Genomic DNA, 25,926 nt, shown 5'->3' with positions numbered 1-25,926 from the left:
TCATTGCTCATCGACCATGAGCCCAGACATGGTCTCAGAGTCCTTCTAAAAATAAACCAAAACCAGATACCTTCAGGAAGAGACTACCTGTCCATTGGCAAAGGCACCTTGAGTGAAAATTATTGGCTACCCTCTGATGTAGTCCTTTTCCTAAACAGATGAGGAAAGAGACCCCAGCAGGGGAAGTGACTTACCCAAATTATAAGGGCATTAAGTGACAGCAGGACTAGAACTCAGGTACCCTAGCTTCTAGGTCATTCTAGCCTCTATCCAGAAGTCCTCTTTCAGTTTTTGGCTGAGGGGGGCTGGAACGCCCTGTTGCATCACCAAGAAATCACCCTGAGGGAGAGGGGTCATTCACCCTCCCCGGGGACAAGATGCATGTGCAGAGAGCCGAAGACTTCTCTTGAACTCCCAGAACAGTCAGATGGCAGACCTGCCTTCACAGGGTCGGCTGCGTCCTGGTGGAGCTCAGCCCACATGTCCCGCCCACCTCCTCCTACCTCTGTCAGATAACACACCCCAGTTCTGCCAGAGGCAGCGTCTGAGTCAGGCTACACCGTCTGCATGAACGCTTGGAGCTGCGCACCCTGTTTTCCTAGCAGAAGGTGTCACGTCAGGGTGTGTTCGGGTGGTACTTCAGGAAGGCCCTGAGTGTAGATGCTGCCTATGTCACCTCCTTCTCCTCTGGCCTCAGGCCTGAAGGTCTGACCTAGAAAACTCGGCTCTGCCCCCACCGGGACCCCCTGTATCCTCTTCGGATAAGCAGCAGGAAAGCTGGCTGGAGAGTGGGTGGGGGACAGTGTCCCCCTCCAAACTGGAGAATGAAGGGAAGGAAGGTCTTTGGTGGTGGCCAGGTGAGTGTCCTGTGAGTGTGGATGTGTGTGCCTGGAGCCTTCAGCTGTGACCAAGTCTCTCCCTTCCCTCAGGAGAGAATTTCAGGTTAATCCTGGCACCTTTGGCGGAGTGCCAGCTACATTCCCGGCACTGGGCTTGGTACAGGGGACCCCCACGGGGAAAAGTCAGCGTCATCCTGGGCAGAAAACCCAGGCCCACAGCTTTGGCCTAACCCGGAGCCGCCAGCTGGTGGAATAATCGGGGTAGGGCAGAAGGCACGGAATGAGCGAGCAACCCAGAGTATAGAGCACTGCCATCAGGCCTGCACACACTTAGGCACCCTGGCAGGCTGGTCAAAGTGCCTTCCGGAGCTGGGCTGGAGGCCTTGGCATACTCACACCCCTTCGCCCCATGGCAACAGTTGGTTTTGCTCTTGACTGGTTTGGAACTAGGCATGTAGGACAGCCAGGGGGAGCTGTCGGAGCCTGGGTTATGGGCTTGTTTGAGGGAAGACTGTTTTTCTCCTTCAGCTGGGTGACCCAGGGGTGCCAGCTGCAGTGACCCCCCCTCATCAGCTCCCTGTCACCCTGGCTGGACCTCAGCCCCCCAAGTGATTTTAGGGGCTGTGATTCCTGCATCTCAGGGATGTTCCCTCAGACCAGGTCATTGTAGGAGTTGCTGGAGAATCAACACTGTTTCCTTTGTATCCTCAATTTAGCTGGAGCTAAGGAAAAAAGGGTTTTAGATTCTTCAGAGACCTCCACAGTTGGGTGACATCAGGCTCTCCAAAAGAGCCTGTGGGATTCTTTTCTTTTTTTTTTTAATGTTTATTTATTTTTGAGAGAGAATGCACAAGCAGGGGAGGGGCAGAGAGAGAGAGAGAGAGGACAGGCTGTGCTGACAGAAGCAAGCCGACGCAGGACTCAAACTCACAGAACCATGAGATTATGACCTCAGTCAAAGTCGGATGCTCAACCAACTGAACCACTCAGGTGCCCCGCACTTGAGGGATTCTTGATGCCAAATTCCTCGCTCTCCCAGTGGGGCAGTTTCTCATGGTGATGGAAAGCTCAAGCTTTGCTATCAGACAGATTTAACGTGGGTGTGCACACCGGCCCCACCTCTTACCAGCCTGGTGATCCCAAACAATAACCTAGCCTCCGAGACTCCGCCTTCTCATCTGCAGAATGGCTCTCAGTGCAGAAGCTACCTCAGAGCAATGAGATTTCCAGGAGATGAGGCCCAGGAAGCCTTCCCCACGGAGTCTGGAGCAACTACAGAGAATTGTTGGGATGGTGGTCATTCCCGATGTTGCCCCTGGCCCCTGTGGAGGAGGGCAGGAGCTCCATGGACCCATGTCTGTCCAACCTGGACTAGGGGAACATCCTCTCAGCCACAGAAGGGTCTTGGGCACCTCTAAGCTGCGGCAAATGAATGCTGTAGGGCTGGCCAGTTGACGGCCCTAAATGCCAGCCTGCGTTTGGCTCCATCTGCTAATTGGGGAGCATTTATCTGGTGCCCAGCAGAACACGGTGGCCAGTTCAGCCACGCTGGAGCCTGAGCTCAGTGCTGGCGGTGGGCTGAGGCGGAGGCTAGGAATAAGGTGGGTGCGGTGGGGCGGGTGTCCCTAGGGCTAAATGGACCACATTCGGGTATACCTTAAGGGGAAAAAAAAAAAAAAGAACAGGAAGCAGGAGGTCGCGTATGGGCTGGAGTTAAGATGTGCGCAGACAGGGTGGTTCTGGCATGCGACAAGCGGCCATTCTTCCTACTGAGACAGTGCTGACTGGTCTCCTGAGGGCATCTCTGGTGAAGGCCAGCCTCTCTGGCTCCTCAAGGGGATGGGCTCCATTCTTCGTCGTGGAACCTTGTGAGGAGGAGCCCCAGTAGGAGGGTGGGGGGAAACTCCTCTGCGTGTGCCCCTTGGGGTGCTGGGCCGTGCACGCTCCTGCTTCCATCCTGCAGTGACTGGGGCCAAGACAGGGAGACAGACCACGAGATCTACCCAATGTAGAAGGACTCAAAACTGAGATTCTGTCCATCAATGTATATCTTTCTGGTGCAGCTGGGACACTTCAGGCCAGTTTGGAATACCTGGGTTTCTTGGATGTGTAGTTGAGAGCTAAGGTGGATGGAGGTAGAGCCGTAGAACCACCGTCTCTGCAGGTGAGGGAGCCAGGATGCAGACTGGGCAGTCTGGCCGGAATCCACATGCTGAACCCCTTCTGTTCATTGCCACTTGTGACTTTGATGCGGCCCCTACATGGGCCAGAGCACCGCAGAGCCGGCCTAGGAGGCCCTGGCACCTTGGAGAGGAGAGGGGTCCTTTCCCACCTTGTCAAGAAGGCTTCGGCTACCAAGCAGGTGAGCTTGGGCTGGCTGCTGGAGGGAGTGCTGCCCTGACCCTCTGCCCTGCCTGGGGAGGGAGGGTTTAGGCTGAGCAGACAGAGAGAGAGAGAGAGAGAGAGAGAGAAATTGTCAGTTTCTGTGCAGATGTTCATTTCCTTCTCTCTGCTCTTGAGTCCTGGATTCTCCCTGTGGTGTTCTCTTCATCTCTCTCTTTCCCCAGTTTCTCTATTTATCTGTATCCCTCCAAGGGTCTCTGAGTCTGTGCCTATGTCTTGGCATGGCTCCGTTCATCCCTGTGGCCTTTCCCAAGAATCTTTTCTGGAGGCATTTTCTCTTACTCCGGTATGTCTTTGTCAGGCTCGGGGTCTCTCTGATCAGTATCTCCCCCTCCACGTTGTCGTCGCATCCTGAGCAGGAGTCTGGGAGAAGGGCAGGGCGGGACCTGACCCTGGTCTGTATGGGGGTCACTGACTGCAAGGAGCCAGGGGCTTGACAAGTCTGTACCCTCGAAGGCAAAAGCCCACTGGGGGAGGGAGGCTCCTTCCCCTTTCCAAGGGAGTGTGGGGCCTCATAATTGACCTTTTCCCTGGCATTCCTTTTGGAATCAGGTGACAGTCTTGGTACCCTTGGTACCAGAGGTACCTCTGCCTCCGGAGGACACCCTTCATGCCATCCATTGGCACTCCCCACTCCCAGAAGAGGCGTGACTGCAGTCTCCCTTCCCTGGACCTGTTGTGCCCAGACCCCATGGCCGCAGGGGGCCAGCAGTGTCTCAGCCCTCACCCAAGCTTCCCTAGAGAGTGGGGCCCAGGGTTCTGTGGATAGGGCTGGGGATGTGGAGGAAGGAGCCTCAGGCTGGCTCTTCCCCTTCTCTGGCTGGATGGAGGGCCCCCTGGGTCTCATCTGTCTGTTCCATCACCTAATCCCTCCCCACCCCATGCTAGCTGTTCCTCTAAGGCCACACCTGCCCTGATGCTGTCCCCTCTAGGAATAGCTGGGCAGAACAGGGAGCAGCCCTTATACAGTCAAGTTGGTCCCCAGATACCTCACCAGCTGTCAGTGATCTGGGTAAGGTAGAGCCTTGACATAGGCCTGGGCCAGGGCTCTGCTCTCCTTGAGCATCTTCTGTCTGTGAGGGGCTGTCCTGTGGTCCAAGTCTCTGTCATCACCTAGGGGTAGGTGAGAGGTGAGCACCTGTTACGGACAAGTCACTGATAAAGGGTGGGGCTGTCTACGAGCCGGCCCATAGGCCGGTGTCTCCAATTATAAGTCACACGTATGCTTGGCCCTCAGCATATACCGAGCCCGGCTCCTATCTAGACCTCTCCCCACATTCTACCCCTGCATCCCTCTCCTTCCTTCTTCCTCCTCTCTTTCTCTGCCTCACCTTCCCCCCCATGCCATCTTCTTGGCCCTCAGCCAAGCCCTCTTGATTCCTCACCTACATCCATGGTGTTCTTACCAGGACTCCCAGCGCTCCAGTCTGGTCCTTCCAGCTGCTTCTGGAAGCCAGTGCACTGAAGCCAGTCAGCTTTTCTGTTCTGTTGTTTATTTTTAGTTATGAAATTGTTTAATCCTACAGAAAATAAGATAACATAGCAGAGGACCTACCTCCCAGATTTAACAAATGTTTGAGTTTTACATTTGCTTGATACTTTTTTTTTTTTAATTGCGGTATAATTGACATCAGATACTTTCAAAAAGAAAGATAATGGTGTGGATAGAGGAGGTGCCTGATAAATGCTAGCTTCCCTTCATCCTGTCTTGGGTTCTGCTGAAGTAGGTCCAGGAGACAGGCTGGCTTTCCGCAGACTGAGAAGGTGGTCCAGGCAGGGAGATAGGCATGAGCAAAGGTGTGGAGAGGCAGGACTGCCTCGGGCTCGGGTGAAGGTCAGGGAGATTCCCGCTTCTGTGGAGGGAGAGCCCAGCAGGGAGGCAGGGCGTGCGCACAGGGGCCTGGCCGTCCTCAAGCAGCCAGCCCCTTCTCTCCTTGCACTTCTCTCTGCACCTTGTGTTAGGTGGGCACCTGCCACGTTTATGAGGTCTCCGGGAGGAAGTCATCCCCGGGGGCAGCAGCCGGGGCTGCCGCCTGGACAAGGAACCTACAGCTGGGAGCCAGGGTGAGCTGGAGGACACCCCGCTCTGTGGGGACTTTTCCTCCTGCGTTTCCTGGTTCCCTGACGGAGTGGAGCTCTCCCTGCAGGAAAGCCTCATTAACCAGAGCTGGCTGCAGAGCCTGGGGAACCCGAGGCCGTCCCTGCTTGCTTGCTTTGCTGCATGGGCTGCTTTACCGGGCTCCCCCTAGCAACTGTGCCCCCGTTTTCATTTTTGCTCTGGGGATTTTTCTCTTTTCCCATCTGGGCTCCACCTTGTCCTCCCCTTCCGCAATGTGAAGGGACATCAGGAAGCCCTTGGCGTAAGGAGAAGTTACAAGAAAAGGCTCCTATGGGCTGAATGGCCAACCTCAGTGACCGGAGAGGAAGCCGTCAGGGCAGGGGATGCCGCGTCAGCCCTTGAGGCCATCAGGCTGGGTGGGGAACTTGGACTGCTCAGGTCAGCTGTTAGTAATGCCTGAGCTGCCAAAGGGATTCAAACCCAGTTGGGGTCACCCCAAACCTGGCCAGACATGTCCCATATCTAACCCAAGAGTAAGTTGGTGCATCCTGTGTGACCTCTCTCAAAGTGCAGCTGGGCTCTGCCCCCTTCCTCTCTGTCTGTTCTGTCCCCATCTGGGTCCAGCCCTGTCACCCCTGCCCAGGACACGTGGACAACTAAGCTGGCTTCCTCAGGGGTCTTCCCACTCTCACTCTTGTCTTCCTACCAATAGAGTGATCCTTTTAAAACATAAATTAGATCACATCACACCTCTGTTTATAACCTTCTGAAAGTCTCCCTTTCTTTTGGGAATTAACTCCCAACTCCTTACCCCTGCCCCCAGGCCGTGGGTCGTGGGCCCCCGTCTGTTCTTCCAGACTTGTCCCCTGCACCCTGCTTTGCTGGCTCTAGCTCACTACTCACCCGCTTGCTCCTGGGACACCAAGCACAGTGTTGCCTTGGGGCCTTTGCCTTTGCCATTGCCTCTGCCTGGAAACTCTTCCCCCAGATCTTCAGGCAGCTGACTCCTGTGCACTCTGGCCTCAACTCACATGACACCTCTAGAAAGGCCTTCCTTGACCACTTCCTCAGAGAGCCTGCCAGTCCTGTCACATTGTCACATTCTCTTGTCTTCAGGACACGTATCACAAGGTGTCATTATCGTGTTTGACTGTCTACTCATTTACTATCTCTTCCCCACTAGAGTGTGAGCTTTGAGAGAGCAGGACCTTGCCAGCTCGTTAGCTTGTTTTCCTTGGGCCCAGGACAGTGCCTGACACATAGCAGGTATTCAGGAAATTGTTGTTGAATAAATACATGAATGCATGGCAAGCAGGTGCTGAGTTTTGGGAATGGGGTGCCAGGCCTGCACCTCCCTTCTAAAGGCCAGCTCTATAGTTTAGCTCCCATTCCTTCTCCTGTGTGTCTATCTTTGCATATAGGCTGGGCTTGCTGTGGGAACACTGCTCAAGTTTGGCTGGAATGCTTATAGCGAAGAACAGCGAGGGCTTTCCAATGTTAACGCGCACACAGACTACTTAGATGTTGTTGAAATGCAGATTCTGATTCAGTAGGCCTGTCTGGGGCTTGAGATTTTGCGTTTGCACCAAGCTCTCAGGCGACAGTAGGGTTGGTTTCTAGATCACACCTTGAGTAGTGAGGGCACAGAGTGTTGGAAGGATACATTTGAAGTCCTTCTCTTTCTTTTTCTTCCTTTGTGTCCAAATGTGATCTTTCTCCCATTTGGTCTCAGCCTTTGTGACCACGTGGGAATTTGGCCTGGGGCATTGGGTCTCTGTATGAGGAACACTGTTCCAGCACTTGCCAGAAGCTGCCAAGGGTGGTGTGGGCTGCCACAGAGGTGGTGTATTCGCATCCTTGGAAATGTTCCTGTGAGCTTAAAGGTCACGTGTCAGGGGTATAGATGCCTGTGTGGGGAGGAGAAGGCCCCTCCCTGCAATTCAGCTTTGTGTCTCTGTGTGCCTTCTACAAACTTGTGGAACTAGGATCTCAAGTTGGGGCTCATTCACCTGTGGTGACTTTTATAGGTCATCTAGCGAGCCCTCAATCCCCACCCTTGTTAGGCCACCCTTCCTTAGTGCTTGGCATTCTAAATACTGTGTGTGTGATTTGGTGGATAGGGTAGGGGGAAGCAGGGGTGACAACTTGGCTTTGGGAGTAGTTCATTCATATAGGGGATGTGATGCTTGACTTGATTGGGTGGCAGGGGGGTTTCTGCATTTCATATTAAGTCTTCCCTCTTTCAGTCTGGTTCACTGGACCGTGACTGAACTCCTTTGTATTAGTTAGGACAGGCTAATGCTGTGTAACAAGCTCTCAGTGACTCGTTAAAATAGAGGGTTTTTTCCTGCTCATGTCATAGACCCAAACAGGTTCCTGGATGGCTGTGTTCCAGGTAGTCATTCAGGGACCCAGACTCTTGCATCTGGGGACTCCACCCACCATGGATCTCTGTATCCAGTCAGCACGGGAGGGAAAAGAGAATGTGGAGAATTATAGGGATATTTTATGTGCTGTATGGAGAGGATGCACATCATCCCTGCCCATATTCCATTGGTCAGAATTCAGTCACATGACTACCTCTCAGCAAGGGAGGCTGGGAAATGTGTGCCCAGCTATTAGTCAGATACTGTGATGGAAAGCGAGCATTTCAAGGAACAGTTCTTTACAAGAAGCATACAAGCTTTTGAAAGGAGGCAGGTATATCAACAAATAATCACAATATAGTGGTAAGTACAGTTCTAGAAGTATGACTAAACTACAGAGGCAATCTAGAGGAGGGGGTAAATGAAGGATAAGCCTGTGCAAAGGCCTCAGAGATGTTGACAGCAAGAGATCACATGGGGTGAGGCATTCTGTGCAAAGGCCCAGAACAGCATGGGTGCAGAACAGCATCTTATGTCCAGGGAAGATTGCAAGCAGGCCATGCAGTGTATGCAGTGTGTGGGGATGTACAGTGGTAGCAGGGCATATAATTTGAGAGGTCAGTTCGAGCAGAGGTTATGAATAGGTGTGTGTTCCTGGGAGGCAGAGAGCCAACAAATGGCCTGAAGCCAGAGATAAAACCATGGGAAGGGAGATGATAGCAGTGTTGGGAGATGGTGCAACTTAGCACTCTTTTTACTGGAACCTCAAAGAGGCTTCATGTGTTTTGGTCTCTTAAGCTGTCAAGTTTCTAATAGAGGAGGAAGTTGGGGGGTATGGGCAGGTGACCTACCCAAGTCACCAGGTATAGTGGTGCACCTGGCCAGAACTCCTTGGGTCTGCCTGGCTTTTTCTGGGTCCACCTGACAGCCCAGGGTCTTGCTGGGGCTTCCAGCATCTTTGAAGAAGCTTTCAGCACTCTCCCTGAGTTTTAGGATGGCCCAGGCAATATTGGTGCTGACCAAAAACACTCCCAAGCACAGGAGAGGCGGGCTCTTAGGAAGCCGGGGTTCCGTACTGACCAGGGAAAGGCCACAGGAAAGAGCTGGACTCTGCCCGGTGACTCCAGCATTCTTCTTCAGCCTATTCTTTTGTTTTTTCCATTTGCACAAGACTTTGTGGGGGTGGAGAAAGATGAAGGTACACCTGGAAGTACCCTGACCCATTTGTATTCTAACAAAATGGGAAGGAGAAGCTCAGAGAAAGGGATGGAAGAAGGGAAGGACATTGGATTTTTTATTAGAAGCATCCCACTTGGCTTCTGTCCAAGAGAGAGCCATGTCAAGGGAGTGTGTTGGGGACTAGCTCTGGACTCTCACTGCCTTGAACAGCAGCCGGGGTCTGGGAGCACCAAAGATCTGCCTTGGTCTCATCTCTGCCAAGAACATGTTATCTTTGTTCCAAACTTTGGCCAGATTTTGATCCTATGGTGGCTAGGATGCTTTGGGGACCACAGTTCTGGGCCATTTAGAGGGATGATCAGGATGAAAAAAATTGAGCATGTGGTTCAGCCAGAAAAAGGTCAGTCAGAAGGAGGAAGTCCACTCTTTTTCCTTCCCTCTTCACCTTCTTCAGGTCCTCTCACTCTTTGTTGATGGTCCTCGGAGGTAGGTGTGGGAGGGGGGAGTGTCAGGAAGCTTGAGGGTACATGAGGGGTTAGAAATCTTGAGAGGGTCTCTGGTGAGGCCAAGGGATAGATAGGGACCCGACCCCCAGAGGGAACAGGGTAATCTCAGCCAGTACCCTGCTGGAAAACACACACATCACAGTGCGCGCGCGCGCACACACACACACACACACACACACACACACACACACACACACACACACACACACACCGGTGTGGGCAGGCTCATCTTAGGCTGGCCTCATCCTCTGTGGGGAGGCGGATTTCTTTGGCAGTCTGTCCCACACACAGATGTGTCTTTGACCACAGTTCCATCCCATGTACTGGCCAGATTTATCTTTCTAGATTCCCACTTCCACAGGGTTACTCCTGCTCAGCATCTTCCAGGGCTCCCTTTTGCCTGGAAGAGGAACTCCAGGTTCTTCCTCTCGGTCTCAGATGACCCCTCCAGCCCTGCCCCTCACACTGTCCAGTGCTCCCTGTCTCGGGCCTAGCACCCTGCCCCTCCAGCTGCACACTTTCCTGGAGACAAGAGGAAAGCAAGGTCACAAGTAGAGGAGGACTGACACACTGGGGTGTTGGGAGGGGCTGGGGTAAGCTCCAGTTCCACAGAGGAAACCACGCCTCAGGCTCTATCCCCAGGGCAGCTCTACCCCTCCTACCTGAAGCCAGGCTCAGAGCTGACTGCATCCCGCCCTCTGACCCTGCCCCGTCTGCCACCAGCCTGCCAGGTGGTCAGCTGCCCTACCATCATGCTCTTCCCTCTTGGCCAAGGGGAACGTGAGCGATCTCACATTGGGACAAAGCACAAGAGCTTTAAGAAGTGAGGCCTATGAAGTTACAGGTGAAAGACTTTGAAGTCCTTTCAGCCATTGTCAGGGTGGAGTAGCCTGGTTGATGGCCCTGAGCAGCTTCCCAGAAGCAGAAAGGGCTGTAAGGGTAGGGGCGCCTGGGTGCCTCAGTCAGCTAAATGTCTGACTCTTGGTTTTGGCTCAGGTTATGATCTCATGCGTTCACAAGATCGAGTCCTGAATTGGGCTGCACACTGATAGCACAGAGCTTGCTTGGGATTCGCTCTCTCCCTCTCCCTCTTTCTCCCCTGTTCCTGCGCTCGCTCTCACTCTCTCTCTCAGAAAAGAAATAAATAAACTTTTAAAAAGTGTATTTAAAAAATAAAGAGATAGGAAGGTAGCACTGGAGTCTCTTCACCTGGAAAAAACGTGACCCCATTTATCAGGTACCTACAGCAAGCCAAGTACCACACTCACCTGTGTTACCACATTGAATCCACACATGACCATGGGCGCCTGTTTTTACTCACCCCTAGAGGGTGGGGTGGGTCCCAGAGGGGTTAAGCGGCTTGGCCAAGGTCACCTAGTTAGGAAGGAATAATTTGGAATTCTGACCTTTCAGAGCTCAAGCATTCCATCAGTAGGTAGAGTATTAGTAATGGTAAAACAGTACTGAGAGAGGCGACTGCTTCTGGTTTCTTCTGTGCCTGTTAAAGCGCTTTGCAGATATATTTTCTCTGTTCAACTTTGCTTCGGCCAATGGGGAGGAGAAAAATAGGCTTGACCCCATTTCATAGATGAGTAGACTAAGACTCGGAAAAGTTAAGTAGGAATAATTGTGTTTGGCATTTCACAGCACTTTCTCATGTGTCTTCTGTTTGGATCTTCACAACACGTATGGGGACGGGACAGGTATTTCTACTTCACTTCCATAGTCACCCACAAGCCTCAGCAGGCTGGAACTAGAACCCTCCTCTCTTGACTCCCATCCCCTGCTCTTTCTCCCAAGGCTGTGGGTCAGCGTTGTGGGGGGTGGTGCATGGGATGAGCCCACAGGGTAGTTTCAGGGGGAGACAGATATAGCCACCAGTTTGGTCACCTTCTAGACTTGAGGAGGTTTCCCTGGGATAGCTCCGTCCCGTATGCCTTTGCTTTCTTTGCTCTGTGTGCATCCTGCCGCGGGTGTTGGGCTATCTGCCCAGACCCCACCACATTAATGTCAAACATGTCCTAGGCAGCGCCCACGCACCTGATGAGCTGCTGGAAAAGCTGGAGGCCTCCTCCCCAAGCCCAGCCCACGCACACCAGCTGGACAGCTCCCCTAGGGCCCCTAGATGCTCATAGCCAGGCCTGTCTGTCCCCATACTCTCCCTGCTGCCTCCTTGACCTCAGGGCTGGAGCGAGCTTTGCCAGGCACTAGGGACCCAGGCTGGTGCCATGACAAGAGGGATGATGAAAACAGTAATGATAATGTGTTTGGAGCTCTTAGTCTGTGCCAGACCCTGTACTAAGCACTTTACACACGTTGTTTCTTCTTGCCCATCACATCAGGCAGGTTCTGTTACTGTCCTCATTTTACAGATGAGGAAATCGATTTGAATCCAGATCTGACTGGCTATGCACCACTGGTTACTCTTATTCACATTTTTCAAAATGGTGTGTAGGTCCCACTGTGAATTCAGGAAGAGACCTTTGGTGGTGTGTGGGCACATGCTTTTATCTTTCAATGGTTATATATTCTTTCAGTGTGTGTAGGTGTTAGGGGTTGAAGTCTTTCGTGTCCCCCCCCAATTCGGATGTTGTAGTCCTAAACCCCAGTGCCTCAAATGTGGCCTTATTTGAAAATAGGGTTGTTGCAAATGTAATTAGTTAGGATGAGGTCATAGTATGGTAGGGTGGGCCCCTAATCCAATGACTGGTGTCCTTGTAAAAAAAAAAATTTGGATCTAGACATGCACACAAGGAGGCTACCATGTCAAGATGAAGACAGAGATCGAGCTGATACTTCTGCCAACCCAGGAACACCAAGCATTGCCAACAAATTGCCATCAGAAACTAGAAGAGAAGCCTGGACACGGCCTTTAGAAGGAGCCAATCCTGCCGACATCTTGATCTCAGACTTCCAGCCTCCAGAACTGAGATAGGACATTTTTGTTATTTAAGCCACTTGTCTCTGGTACTTTGTCACAGCAGCCCTAAGCTAATACATTAGAATACACACACACACACACACGCACGCACACATTATATGCTTGTGATTTTATAGCTACTCTTGCTTTGGGTGGGGCTTATGATAGCTGAATAATGGCCCCCAAAGATAGCCACATCCGGATCCCCAGAATCTGTGGATGTTACCTTAAATGGTGAAAGGGACTTTGCAGATGTGAGTAAGGATCTTCAGAAACAGAGAATAGGAGGCAGGAGAGTCTGAGAAGGAGCTGGGACTACAGAAGCAGAATTTGGAGTGATGTGCTTTGAAGACAAAGAGGCTGCCAGCTGAGGAATATAGGTGGCCTCTAGAAGCTACAAAAGGCAAGGAAACAGATTCTCCCCTGAGACTTTGGGAGGGAAACAGTGCTGCTGACACTTTGATTTTAGCCCCTGAAGACCCATTTCAGACCTTCTGACCTCCAGAACACTAAGAAAATAAATTTGTGCTGTTTGTTCTTGTTGTTGTTGTTTATTTATTTATTTTGAGAGGGACAGAGCATGAGCAGGGTAGGGACGGAGAAAGGGAGAGGGAGAGAAACCCAAGCAGGCTCTGTACTGTCAGCACTGAGCCCGATGTGGGGCTCAATCCCACAAACTGTGAGATCGTGACCCGAGCTGAAATCAAGAGTCGGACACTTAACCGACTGAGCCACCCAGTTGCCCCAAATGTGTGTTGTTTTAAGCCACTAAATTGTGGTAATTTGTTCTGGCAGTGATAGGAAACTAATATCCAATTTAAATAAGCATTCAAGTTTTTCCAGAAAGGATCCCAAAGAAAAACACTTAGGTATGGATCCTATGTGGACAAGGGGCTTGTACACACAGTTGGGCAACCCTTTCTGTGCTGTCCAGCCTCCAAGGGGGAAATGCATGGCTTTGGGAAGCCCCATGACCTGGGCCTCACTTTTGCCTCAGTCGCTCCTTTGCTGTGTGTTGTTGAGCAAGTTACCTAACTTGTCTGTGCACCTGTCTCCTCATCTATAAAACACAGGGCTAATAATACCTACCCTGTGGGTGGCACATAATAATTGCTCAATATTTGAATTCTTTTTGACTCTCACAACAGCCTGGAGAGGCAGGCAGGGGAGGATCAATTCACTGGGCTTTTCTGAGCAGACAGTTCCTGCTGGTCACTTGCCCTGTGTGGTTGGTCACAGTGGGTGTGGAGGCCAGGGCACTTGTGAAACTCCCGGGGCTCCTTAGTCTTGAGATCTCAGCTCTGGGAGGGCAGGAATGCTCCTAGTGCAGGGTTTGCAGAGTCAGACTTGGAGTCAAGGAAACTTTTCTCAACAGTATGCTCCAATGGTCTTTGTACACAGGATGCCGGTGGCTTCTCGAGAGGCTACCTTGGATTAGGCAAGGCCACATTGACATTTGTGGGCTCCCTGGAGAGACTGATGATTTGCTGTTGCCTTCAGACTGGTGGTCTTTAAATACGTGTTCAGAATGTCTTCAGCATCTGTGGGAAGCTGGCTGGAGAGAGTGAAGTCCCCCTCCCCCAGCCTCCTCCCCTGTCCTGGATTTTTCATCTCAAACTCATGCCAAACCAAGAAGTTACCAGACTCAGCTTCTATAGATAGCAGTTTAGTATTATTTCTTGAGCAGGCATCTGGAGCATCTCACCTGCCATCCCCACCCCAGAGTCTCCCACTACATGTGGCACCATCCCTGAGTTCTAGAAATGACACCGTCTCTCTATCATGTCCCATTTCCAATGACACTTGAGGATGCCCTAATTGCCCTGTGGAGTAGCACTCCAGGCATCTGCCCTTATCCTGCTCCACTGCCAACTGTGTGGTCATCCCCAAATCACTGGAATTAATGATCAGGGGCCTCCACCCTGGATCCCACCACTTTCTCTGAGATTTCATGGCAGCAGTCCCCGGGATTCATGAACAAGGCAGTTCACTCCAATCTGACTGCTTCATCTAGCAATCCTGACACTCCCAATGCCAACCCTTTGTATTTGCCATTCCTGCCTTTTGAAGGCCTTTCTCTCCTTTCTGCAAGGCCTAGCTATACTGTGTCCTCCTCTGAAAGGTCTGCTTTGCTCATCCAGCCATACCGATCTCATCCTGCCCTGAACTTCCATTTTGTGGCTTTATTCATCTCAGCAAGGTGACACTCGTCTATCTAATGGTACTAAGTAAATCTCCTGTGTCCATGTGGCTCTCCCAGCAGGCAAACAGATCAGGGACCATGAGTGTAAGTCACTCTTTCTGAAATACACTCATCAGTGCATAGGATGTTATAAGGTAAAGCCTTGACTGGGAAGGGAGGATTTGATAGCGAAGGTTTGCATATTTTCCCAAAAATGGTCAAGGAAGATTTCTTTGACTCGTTAAGGACTTTGGAAGCAGGGTTGGGCCCACTCTCAAAGTTGGGGTGTGCTCCAGTGTCCTGTGTTTTGGCTTCAGCATGGCCTGGGCCCATCCTCAGCAACCAAATGCTCCAATGCCAGGCAGCTCCTTACCAGGATGGATGTTTCTGCTCTGCATCCTGTCTCTCTCTCCCTGGATGCTGCTTCCGGGATATGTGAGGTCTGTTCCCTAAAGGCTGTAGTGGTTTTGATAAGAGTGGTTTTGATCCCTCCTGTCTACCCACCCTCAATCTGACCTCATCCTGGGAACATTCTGAGCAACTGCCATGCAGCCTCATGCCTGCACAGCCCCTTTCTGTTTATAGAACACGCCTGCCCCAGCATCTCGTCTGGGCCCTCATATCTGCCTCCTGAGTTACATCATCTTCCCCATTGCATAGACGAGGATAAATGCCTTGCAAAAGGTCACTCGGTCAGCTGGTTAAGTTTGGAGCCCAGACTCCAGATTCAAGTGCTGTGCTCAGTGCTGTTTGCGTGGCTGCTCCTGGGTTGATAACGAGAGAATTTCAGTGATTCCTCTCTAGTTCATGTCCATGCCCCGCTGGTTTTCCATGCCATAAATCCAGGAGATCTTCGCTCTCTCTCTCTCTTTTTCTTTATTGTAAGAAATCCATAATATAAAACTTACAATTTTCTAAATTGTGGTAAAATATACATAACATGAAATTTACCATTTTAACTTCTTTTTTAAAGATTTTTTAAAAAGTTTATTTATTTTGAGCGAGAGAGTAGGGGATGGGCAGAGAAGGATTCAGAGACTTCCAAGCTGGCTCTGCACTGCCAGAGCGGAGCCCAACTCGGGGTTGAACCCATGAACTGTGTGAGATCATGACCTAAGCTGAAACCCAGAGTCAGATGCTTAACTGACAGAGCCACCCAGGTGCCCCCCCCCCCCATTTTAACCTTTTTAAGTGTACAGTTTATTGGCATTAAGTACAAACCACATTGGGGTGCAACCCTTGCCACCATCCTTCTCCAGAGCTTTTTCATCCTTTTTTCTCCTTTAAAGGGGCTTAGTTGGGGCGCCTGGGTGGCTCAGTCGGTTAAGCGTCCGACTTCGACTCAGGTCACGATCTCGCGGTCCGTGAGTTCGAGCCCCGCGTCAGGCTCTGGGCTGATGGCTCGGAGCCTGGAGCCTGCTTCGGATTCTGTGTCTCCCTCTCTCTCTGCCCCTCCCCCGTTCATGCTCTGTCTCTCTCTGTCTCAAAAATAAATAAACGTTAAAAAAAAAATTAAAAAAAAATTAAAAAAATAAAAATTGTATTAAAGGGGCTTAGTTTTTTATACCTTCTGGGGGTTAATTTCTTTTTAATGAGGGTGTTAGAACCTTTCAAAGTCCCAAGGTGTGGATCTCTTGAAGGTTCTCATTGATCTTGTATATATCATCATATTGCTTGTGGATACTAATGGTTTTACTTCTTCCTTCTGAGTCTCTCATTTATTTCTCTTGTGTTAATGCCTTGGCAAGGATCATTAGTACAATAATGGAGAGACGTAGAGATAGTGGCAATGTTCTTGTTTGTCCCAGAGTTTCTTCCCTAGGGATTATTTTGGTAGATAAACATTTTCAGATTAAGGAAGTTTACTCCTATTTCTTACTTGCTAAAAAAAAAAAAAATCATAAATGGATGTTGAGTTTTATCAAATACTTCATCTACCTATATGAGAATAATCATTTAGTTTTTATTCTTTTCCTTCCTTCCTTCCTTCCTTCCTTCCTTCCTCCCTTCCTTCCTTCCTCCCTTCCTTCCTTCCTCTCTCTCTTCTTCCCTTCCTTCCTTCCTTCTTTCCTTCCTTCCTTCCTTCCTTCCTTCCTTCCTTCCTTCCTTCCACTGAATTTATTCATTCAGACCGTGGTAGTCAAGAGACTGGGTTTGAAGGCAGAATACCTGGCTTTGAATCCCAGTTCCATACCTTGCTAGTTTGGGCAAGTTATTTAATCTCTCTGTGTGTTGGTTTCTTTCTCTGGAAAATAATAACACTTACCTTAAAGAGTTGATATGCGAATTAAATGAGATAAGCCATGTGAAAATTCTTAGCACAGCGACTAACACAGAGTTCTCAATAAATGTTATTTTTACTATCAAGCATTTATTGAGCACGTGCTTTCTACCAGGACCTATGCTAGGTGCTGGGACCTCAGAGGCAGGGTAATCACATGACCCCATTCACCAGTACAGTCCTGGAAGTCCTGTTTTACACCTGTTATCCTGACATAATTATTCCTAGCATTCTCTTCTGCTCTCAAAATTTCCAGGTTTGGATGATCAATTATTTGTTCACCAACTTACAGATGAAGAGATCTATGCATTGTGGATGTGGAGGACCTGCTGGGCCTCATTCACAACTGAGCTTCCCAAACGTGTAGCAGAATTATGGTTGTCGTCAAGGTAGACGTTCTCAGAGCCCCGTAGATGTCACAAGTCTTTTCCGTGTCTTCCTGTTTGTGTTTTTGCCCACAAGAAATCTGCTGCCATCATTATTAGCTTTGTTCCTCTGAATGTAATGTATATTTTTCCTATGGCAGTTTTTTAAGATTTCTCTCTTTATTACTGATTTTGAGTCATGTGTTTATGATGTGAATTGGTGTAGTTTCTTTTGTTTCTTGTGTTTGAAGTTGGTTGAGTTTCTTGGGTCTCTACGTTCAAATGAGAACTCACAAAGGAGGGGCTGCCTGGGTGGCTCACTCTGTTAAGTGTCCCACTTCAGCTCAGGTCATGATCTCACAGTTAATGAATTTGAGCCCCGCCTTGGGCTCTGTGCTGACAGCTCAGAGCCTGGAACCTGCTTCGGATTCTGTTTCCCTTTCTCTCTGCCCCTAGCCCGTTCATCCTCTCTCCCTCTCAAAAGTAAATAAACATTTAAAAAAATTTTTAAAAAGGAAATCACAAAGGAAATTTTAAAACTTAGAAATGAATTTAATGAAAGATGTGCAAGACCTCTGCATTGAAAACTACAATACATTGCTGAATGAATGGTAAGATCTAAATAAATGGAAAGATTTACCATGTTCATGGATTAGAAATCTCAATATTGTTAAATAGTTACTCTCCCTAAGTTGCTCTACAGAGTCCATGCAATTCTAATTTTAAAAATTTCAGGGGGGATTTACGTGTTTTATTTTGTAGAAATTAACCAATTTATTCTGAAATGTGTTTGAAAATGCAAAGAATCTAGAATGACCAAAACAATTTTGAAGAAGAAGAAAAAGTTTGATGTCAAGACTTAGCTAAAAACCTATAGTAATCAAGAAAACATGGTGTTGGTGTCAGGATATATAAATCTGTCACTGGAACAGCAAAGAGAATCCAGCAGTAGTAGACCCACACATATATTGTTAATTGGTTTTTGACAAAGGAGTCAATAGAATTTAATGGGTGGAAAGATAGTCTTTTCAACAAGTTTTTCTGGAATGATAGGCTCTCTTTACCCTAAGAATTATGTATTGAAATTTGATATTTCATTTGAACAGAGGACCCTGCTGAACCTCCCCCCAAAAGGATTCGCTAGTAATTGTTTTAGAGGTGCTCTCCAGTCTCAAATCCATGGTTTTTATATCTTCATGTGTAAGTTCAGGGTTGTGCCACAATTTTGAGAGCCACGAGACACTAGTGTGATGACCCCTGCCCCAGATGGGTAGCCAGCACTGGGCCTGGTACTTTGGGGTGGAGGAACAGAAAGAAAACATGAAAGGAGATTACTTCTAGGATGGCTGTATGATGAGCTCTCTCCCTAGTGAAACAACCAAAAATGATGAAAATCTTTTCTTTCTTTCTTTTTTTTTTTTTTAATCTAAGTCTCTGGAGATTATCCTAAATAGACAATTGAAATGGCAAATGGAGAAACATTTATTTAAGAAACTAAATTTCAGTAAAAATGGCAAGTGTCTGTGGCATTTGACCCCCAACCGCCCCCAACCCCCACCCAATCTCAGCTGATGTATGTAGCCGTCAACACAGGGCTCCCTCTCCCCCCAGGTCCCAGTCTAGGGCTACTATAGTAATTGTAACTAGTAATTATAACAATTATTGGACTTATAACATATATAAATGTAATATATATAATAATAATAGTACAAAAAAAAGAAACAGACTGTAGTTATATAGGATTAATGTTTCTTTATCTCACTGGAACTAAGTTATAAACCTAAAGTAGATCCTGATAAGGTAAGGTGTATACCATAAGCCCTAGGGAACTATGAAGAAATAACTAAAAAATATAGTGAAAAAAATCATTAAAGGAATTAAAATGTTATACTAGAAGACAGAAGAGCTGTAATGGTTATACTGATAGCAGACAAAATGGACTTTAAGACAAAAATGTTACTGCATAAATGAGAGAGACATCCCATGTCCATGGACTAGAAGACTTAATATTGCTAAGATGGCAGCACTCCGCAAATCCATCTGCAGATTCTGCCCATGTATTCCTGTCACATCCCAGTTGGCTTCTTTACAGAAATTGACAAGCTGATCCCAAAATTCACATGGAAATTCAAGGGACAACACATAGCCAAAACACTTCTGAAAAAGAAAAAGAAAGTTGGAGGAGAGGACTCACATTTCCTGATTTCAAAACTTAATATAGCAAGAGAATAACAAGACAAGCCACAGACTGGGAAAAGATATTTCAAAAATTTGACATGACTGTTATGCAAAATATACAAAGAATTCTTAAAACTCAACGATAAGAATGAAGTGCCTGATTAATGGATAGGCAAAGTTCTGAACAGACACCTCAGCAAAGAAGGTATTTGGGTGACAAATAAGCATATGAAAAGGTGCTCAACATTATATGTCATTAGGGAATTGCAAATTAAGATAATAATGAGATACTACTAGATACCTGTTAGGATGGTGAAAGTCCAAAACATTGACAATACCAAATGCTGGTGAGGATGTGTAGCAATGGAAACCTTTGTTCATTGCTGGAGGAAATACAAAATGGTACAGCCACTTTGAAGAGAGTTGGCAATTTTTTACAAAATTAAACATATTCTCACTATACAATTCAGCAATCACCCTCTTTGGTATTTACCTAAATAAGTTGAAAACTTTGGTCCACACAAAAACGTGCACAGGGATTTTTATAGCAGCATTGTTCATAGTCATGAAAACTTGGAAGGAATGAAGGTGTCCTTCTGTAGGTGAACAGATAAATAAATTGTAGTAGTCAGACAGTAGAATATTATTCAGTACTAAAAACCAAAACAAACTATCAAGGCATGAAAAGACATGGAAGGACCTTATATGCATGTCGAAGAAGTAGAAGAAGCCAACCTGAAAAGACTACATACTATATGATCCCAACTATATGACATTCTGGAAAAAGTGGAACTATGGAGACAGTACAAAGATGAGTGATTTCCAGAGGTTAGGAGGAAGGGGGTGAATAAGAAGAGCACAGAGGATTTTTAGGGCAGTGAGACTATTCTATATGATAGATCATAATGGATACATATCATTATACATGTGTCCAAACCCATTGGATGTACAACACCAAGAGCAACCCTACTTTACATTGTGTACTTGGGGTGAGAGTAATGTGTCAATATAGTTTCATTAGTTGTAACAAATAGACCACTCTGGACTGGGATTTTGATGGTGAGGGAGACCAGGAGTGTGTGGGGTCAAGGGATATAGGAGAACTGTATGTACTTTCTGTTCGATTTTGCTAAAAACCTAAAACTGTTCTGAAGAATGAAGTCCTTTAAAAAGAAGACAACTTGGGGCACCTGGGTGGCTCAGTCAGTTAAGTGCCTGACTCTTGACTTTGGCTCAGGTCATGATCTCACAGTTCTTGAGTTTGAGCCCTGCATCAGCCTCTGCCTTGACAGTGTGGATCCTGCTTGGGATTCTGTCTCTTTCTCTCTCTCTGTTCCTCCCCCACTCATGTGTATGCTTTCTCTCTCTCAAAATAAATAAACTTAAAAAGAAAAAAGAGGGGGCGCCTGGGTGGCTCAGTCAGTTAAGCATCCAACTTCGGCTCAGGTCATGATCTCGTGGTTTGTGAGTTTGAGCCCTGCATCGGGCTCTGTGCTGACAGCTGAGAGTCTGGAGTTCAGTTCAGATTCTGTGTCTCCCTTTCTCTGTACCCCTCCCCCATTCATGATGTCTCTCTCTCAAAAAATAAATAAACATTTAAAAAAATCAAAAAAGAAAACAACTTAATGCAAAGCTATAGTAATCAACATGGTATGGGACGGCAAGAAGGGTAGATGTATAGATCAAAGGAATTGAGTTGAGAGTCCAGGAATAAACCTAAATGCTTATGATGAGCTGATTTTCTACAGGGTACCAAAACCATTCAAGGGGAAGTATGCTTCCTCTGGGGCAATGTGATGAACTTGTACCAAAAAAATCACAAAAGTCTGGGTGAAGTACTCTAATAGGGAATGCAAACCAGGAATGCTGTTAGAGTTCAAAGAAAGGTGGTGGTGACCTGCGTCTGGGATGGTCAGGGAAGGGTTTCCAGAGCAGATGCCTCTTGATAAGGCCATCAGTGAAGGAAGGGAAGGGGAAAGTACATTTCAGGCCACAGAGGATGGGAAATTTAAGAAAAGCCACACATATTGCTATTTATTGTCCCTCTCTGTCTCTGTGATCCTCCTGCTGTGTCCCCAGCATCTAACCCAGGGACTGATAAGCCCTCAGTTAGTAGAATGGACAAACCAGTTCTAAGGTTTCCCTTCATCCTTCATGGTCCCCGGTGATACTGGGTAGCCTTGCCTCTTTTTGAGGGGAGGTTAAGAAACCCACCACCTCTTGTGGTAATGTCCCCTTTGTTCCTGAACTGGAAATGGTGACAGGATTAAGGCTTGAGGGTTGGAGCCCCAGAGCGGGAGTGGCCGGGAACCCCACCCTCGCGGAAGGGTGAGGAGTCGGCCTCTTGGGTTACACGTGTGCCCCAGCTGGGCTCGGGCCCACCCTTCTCTCTCCTCAGTGTTTATTGCTGCTCAACCCTGCCCAAGAAGAGCTGCCGAGTCAGCTTCCCTGGCTGGGCCAGCTCTTGGATTTGAGCTGCTCTGTATCTCTCACACTATCCACCCCTTAGATAAACAGCCCAGCATCCTCCACACGCCGCGAGGTTCTGATGTGGCTGCAAAGAGCTGCATTAGCCAGACACCTCTCTCTCTAAGAAGGACCCTGGCAGTGGGCCCTGCTTTTCTTCCAGCTGAGTCAAGCCCTTGCTGGAGTGACAGGGGAATCCACTTCCTGCCTGAAAAGGTGGCCGCAGCGAACTCCAGGCTGGGCGGGGCCTTCCTGCCTCACTGCCCACGCACTCAGTCCTGGGCAGGCCTCTTCACACGAGGCAGCCCCCTCAGCCTTCCATGTGAGTGTTTTAATCTGTCAAAGCCAGCCCTGAAACCTGGGTGCTGACCAGGCTACAGACCCACTTTGCCTGGCTTCCTGGGGGGAGGGCATGGGGGGGGGTGACATTCAGATTGTATATCACACATGGCCCAGATGTTTATTCCATTGCCCACCACTCTGCCATACTGTGCCTGCACAGAGATGACGAACCGCGCAGCTTTGCAAGCCCTCAATCCCGAGTAAACTCAGCTGGGCCGCCTTTGCTTGGTTTGCTCTGGAGTCTGAACCAGGGGATCTGCTTTCTTTGAAAGGTGACCTGTAGGCAGAGAAAATGTCACCTTCAGCTGGTGTTTCCTTTTTGCCTGGCCGCTGGGCCTTGGGGATGACAGGGAGGGCAGATGCTGAGGCTCTGTGGCTCGGCCCTGCTGGTGGGGTTTGGTGCCAGGTGTGGCTGGACTCAGCTCCTGGGGGCTGGGGAGGCGCGGTGCAGGCCTGCTGGGCACTCATGGCTCTGGAGAGGACCCGTTGACCCAGTACTCTGGGCAGATGGGTTTGTCTTGGCCTCTGGAGGGCCCAGACTAAGCCAGAGAGGGGAAAGTAGAAAATGTGTTAGAGAAGGAGGAGGGGGAGAGAGGCCAGCTGCAAAGCATCCTCCAACAGGCCTTTTGAGGGGAAATTCAAATCTGCGGGGCTGTTAGATGACCCCTGCCTTCCAGGAGACACGTGAACCCACTGAGGCAATTCACTGCTCTTTGGCAGGGAAGGCCCAGGGAATGTGACTCTGCCAGGACAAAGCTGGCTTCATCTCCTACAGGAAGCCTTCCCTGACCTCCCCCTTCAGAGCCTACAGGATCCTTTTCATACATCCTCACTGTTCCCTGTCACTCCAGAAATTGCTTGTCTATTTCTAGCACCACAGCAAAACCTCACAAACTTCCGAATGGGGCCCAGGAAACTGCATTTTTAACTAACACCACGCACCCCCCCCCCTTCCAAAGATGGTTCTGGCATCTGCAGACTTTAGACTACACTTTGAGAACCATCTTGCCTCAGTAGAGCCTCTCCAGTAAAAATATAATATGAACCACATGTGTGATTTTAAATTATCTAGTAGCCACTTAAAAACATAAAATAAAACAGGTGAAATTATTTTAAAAGTATTTTTATTTAACATGATATATCCAAAATATTATCATTTCAATATACAATCAACACAAAAATTGTTAATAAGACGTTTCACGTTTCTTTTGCACTAAGTCTTTGAAACCTGGTGTATATTCTACATTTACTACACATCTCAGTTTGGATGGGCCGAATTTCAAGCGCTCAGCAGCCACACGTGGCTAGTGACTGTCACATAGGCAGAACACCTCTAGAGCTGTGCAGTGAGTACGGTCCACGGGCCAGCAGGTCCAGCATTACCTAGGAGCTTGGTAGAAATGCAGGTTCTCAGGCCCCTGCCTGGACCTATTGGATCAGAACCTACCTTTTCATGGGTTGGTGAGTACATCATACGCATGTTGAAGGTGTGATGCCCTGCTCTACACCTAGATTGTGAGCTTCGTAGTGTAAAGACTATAATTTAACTTATCTCTAGCATCTAACAGAGGGCCTGGCATCTAGGAAGCGCACAGCAAATGTTTTTGGAGGAAAGGAATGAATGCATGAACCCTGCCTGCCCCCTACTCACTCCCGTTGGCCCCATATTCCCCGTGCACTGAGTGAGAGTCTCAGAATCTTAGGAATCAGAGAACAAGTCTATGTCAGAGCTGACAGGACACTAAAGTTTTTAGAGCCTAACTTCTTCGAGCCCCAACTTGGGTTAATCCCACAGTTTGTTGGGCACGGGCCACCGTCTTTCAGGACAAGAGCGGTTCAGTGAGGGCAGACCACACCACACCAGGGCGCGTTGCTGGGCCTGCCTTCCTTCTCAGACATCTCTGTACTCTTCCTCAGAAATTCTATAGAGCCATTGCTCGGAGAGACCGTAGGCCTGGCCTCTACATATTAGTTATCCATAAATTTATTCTCAGTCTTCTTCCAGAAAAGATTTAAGGCACCTCTAAATATGCACAGATTCCAACAAAATGAAACAAAAAATAGAAACAGTAGTAAGGAAGTGTGCATAGGCACATGGACAAGGAGGTTTCCTCTAGCACGATTACCTATGGTAAAGTCTGAAACAACCTACATATTCACAGTAGGAGGGTAGATAAATAAACTATGGCACATCCAAAGACCGAAATTCTAGGTTGCAGTTAGTTATGGTGGTGCTGATATGGAAGTATTCATTGACGTGGAAAAATGTTCACTATAGAATGTCAGAGTGTTGAGCTTATTTTATTTACATGCATGGAAGAATGTCTGGAAAGGATATATACCCTAAAACATTAATGTCACTTTTTCCAGGGGAGGAATTATGAGTGATTCTCATTCTCCTTTTGATCACCCACTGCTTCTGTAATTTCTGGTTTTTCCCTTCAGTGAACATGAATTTTTATGTGATACTGAAATAAAATGTACTGAACAGAATATGGGTGAGAAAAATGGGAAAAGGAGAAAATGGGAATTCTACTGGGTATTGAATTTGTTTGAAAATGTATCAATTAAGGAAAAAAATCCTAAGTACAGGTTTATAGTGTTGTGTCCCGGTGGGTATATTTCCATGAAGTAGGCACTTACTAGATGTTTGAGAGATAGACTTACAACATTAAGGTTTGAAAACTCATGAGCCAGCTTTTGTTAAATTTCAGTCTGTACTCAGGAAGTGAAAGTTAATAATGGTGCAGTCTCTGTCTTGTTTTGAATTGAATCCGACCATGACCCGCCCTTCACGTGTGGGCTCTAAATAGCCTGCGTGCCTGTGTGTGTTGGATGATGATTGTGCAAGAGAGCATCCTGAAATCATGTGTTAGTGCTGGGTGAGGGTGAGGGGTGGAGTGGATGGGAAAGAGCGCAGGTGCATGCACACGTGTGAAATCTAGCACAGGACTACTTTCGCCACCTTCATACTGGCACTTTGGTCCAAGCCTCCATCATTAGGCTCCTGCCTGGTATCCTGCTTCCACCCTATGCCTCATTCACCACCGTGAAGTTAAGCTGTCCTCCCAGTGATACGGCCCACCTCTCAGATCTCATTGACTGTACCTCAGCCCCTGCTCGCTCTACTCCACAGCAGCCACACTGGCCTTTTCAGGCTCTTTTTGCACTTCCCGTTCCCCCTGCTGGAGCATTCTCTCCCTTCCTTGTGGCTTGCTTCCCCACCTCCTGCGGTCTCTACCAGATTGCCATCTGATTCCTAAGACCTTTCTCAGCACGCCATACCAAGGAACAACTTCTGTTGTGCTCCAACACCTTACCCAGCTTCATTGTTCTTTATAACATTTATCAGTACATATTTGTTTGTTTACTGTTTGTTCCCCTCCACTAGAATGTAAACTTCCTGAAAGCCGGGACTTTGTTGCTTTTCTTTCTGGCCATGTTTTTGGTGTTCAGTGCTCTAAGTAGGTACTCAATAAATATCTGAAGGAAGGAATGGACTTCGGATATCATGTGACTGATCTTCCTCATTTGACCAAGGAGGGGCCTGAAGCCCTACTGAGCAAGCTTCCATGCCTTGCCCAGGGTCACACAGCTGGGGCAGCAGGGCTAGATCCTGCCCTGGTCATTCTGCTTCAGCCTGTGCCTTGGAAGGAAGATTAACCACACACACAGGGGCTGTGGCCTCGTCCATCCTGTCTCCTGTGTGTTTTTCCAGTTTATGCAGAATTTCAGCCCAGAATAGCAGAAGAAAAAAATAGTTGTTCCTCCAGAACCCTGGAAACTCTTCCGGTGGGTCTGTCCCTGGAAAAACAGCAGCAATCTCAGGGTGGGAAGGTA

At 48.3% G+C, this 25,926-nt stretch overlaps 1 protein-coding gene across 1 annotated transcript in view; it reads left to right on the top strand.

Annotated features, from left to right (window-relative positions):
• Positions 1-25,926, top strand: part of SH3PXD2A (SH3 and PX domains 2A) — a 235,716-nt gene that overhangs the window by 63,660 nt on the left and 146,130 nt on the right.

Source organism: Panthera tigris, chromosome D2 (genome assembly GCF_018350195.1).
Source record: "Panthera tigris isolate Pti1 chromosome D2, P.tigris_Pti1_mat1.1, whole genome shotgun sequence".
Lineage (NCBI taxonomy): Eukaryota > Metazoa > Chordata > Mammalia > Carnivora > Felidae > Panthera > Panthera tigris.
The sequence above is the reverse complement of the archived record's forward strand: the minus strand, read 5'-3'. Positions and strand labels throughout refer to the sequence as shown.